Below are 1,598 nucleotides of genomic sequence, written 5' to 3'. Positions count from 1 at the left end.
GCACTACATTCTTCTCACAAAGCTACAGCTTTCATCATCTTCAAGTTTCCTCTTGTTTGAGAGAATTTCTTTCAAGAATTTTGCATAAGAGGGCATTTGTGAAAGAGCATCAACAAAAGGCACATTTATGTAAAGTTTCTTCAAAACCTCTAAGAACTTCCCAAATTGCCTATCAAGCTTGGCTTTGTGAAATCTTTGTGGAAAGGGAAGCTGTGGCTTGTAGGGTTCAGGAGGTATATATTTCTCTTCCTTCTCTTCAATTTCCTCTTTACATTTTTCTGCACTCTCTTGTTTTTCACTCTCATCAGTTCCTTTTTCATTTTCTCTCTTCTCACTGTTTTCACTCTTCTCATCATTTATAACTTTTCCACTTCTTAAAGTAATAGCTTGACATCGCTCTCTTGGATTTTCTCGGTTGACTTGGAAGCTTTCCAAAAGACTTAGCACTTGAGGAGGATGCTTGTTGTGCAACTGGTTTTCCAAAGATTCTGTTGTGTGTTTGCATCTGCTCCACCTTGCTTTCACCTCTCTCATCTCCTCATCATGCTTATTTTGGTTAGCAAGTATCTGTTGCAATAAAGCTTCATGGTGGAATTTCGTTCTTCTTTGTTTTGGTGGAGGGTTCATATTTTTCTCTTTGAAAATTAGGCAATGGTTGCCTATTTTATCGATATGGAACTTGACTCTGCTTGTTGTGGTTGAAAATTCGATTTTGAACTTGATTTTGCTGATTTCCCCATGAAAAGTTGGGATGATTCCTCCAATTTGGATTGTAAGTTTGAGAATAAGAATTCCCATTTGTTTGTTTCCATAATTACCAACATATCGCTTGTTCTCCATAATCTACTCCACAGCTGGTTGTTTCCTCTGCATAAGCCACTTGTTGTGAACTTCCAGCCGATGATGATGAACTAACCAACATACTCAAATCTTCCATCTTCTTAGCAAGGACATTTGTAAGTGCATCAAACTTTGCATTAATCATGTTGAATGGGTCAAGATCATACATTCCAAAGACTTGCCTCTTTTGAGTTGGAGTGGTCCTCTTGGACTACTCCAAAGATGAGTATTCTTTGCAATTTTCTCCAATAGCTCATAAGCTTCATCTTCATGCTTTATAATAAATTCTCCTCCTGTTTGAGCATCAATAATCCCTCTAATTGCAGGAGTGACATTTGTGTAAAAATTCTGATTTATCATCCATTTTGGAATGGCATGATGTGGGCATAATCTCTCTAATTCCTTCCATCTCATCCATGACTCATAAAGAGTTTCATCTTCTCTTGGTCTGAAAGCTGTCATTTGATTCCTCAACTCTTGAGTTTTTCCAGGTGGAAAATATTGTGCAAGAAATGCATCAGTGAGTTGCTCCCAATTTGTAATGGAGTTGTGAGGTAAAGAATCAAGCCAATCCAATGCTCTATCTTTCAAAGAGAATGGGAATAGCTTCAATCTTGCTGCATCATCTGACACTCCAGGTTGTTTTTGCATGTCGCAAATCATAGCAAACTTCTTCAGGTGTGTGTGTGGATTTTCAGAAGGATGTCCTCCAAATTGAGAATTTTGAATCATTTGAAGAACTCCAAAATCCATCTTGT

The 1,598-nt window shown here is 37.7% G+C and overlaps 1 non-coding gene across 1 annotated transcript; it reads left to right on the top strand.

The window, feature by feature from the left end:
- Positions 1-1,210: 1,210 nt before the first annotated feature.
- LOC131177722 (small nucleolar RNA R71) lies at positions 1,211-1,318 on the top strand. The gene has a single exon (XR_009147053.1). It is a non-coding gene; the product is annotated as a small nucleolar RNA R71 (small nucleolar RNA).
- Positions 1,319-1,598: the final 280 nt, after the last annotated feature.

The sequence above is a fragment of the Hevea brasiliensis genome, unplaced genomic scaffold, assembly GCF_030052815.1.
Source record: "Hevea brasiliensis isolate MT/VB/25A 57/8 unplaced genomic scaffold, ASM3005281v1 Scaf723, whole genome shotgun sequence".
In the NCBI taxonomy this organism is placed as follows: Eukaryota; Viridiplantae; Streptophyta; class Magnoliopsida; order Malpighiales; family Euphorbiaceae; genus Hevea; species Hevea brasiliensis.
The sequence above is the reverse complement of the archived record's forward strand: the minus strand, read 5'-3'. Positions and strand labels throughout refer to the sequence as shown.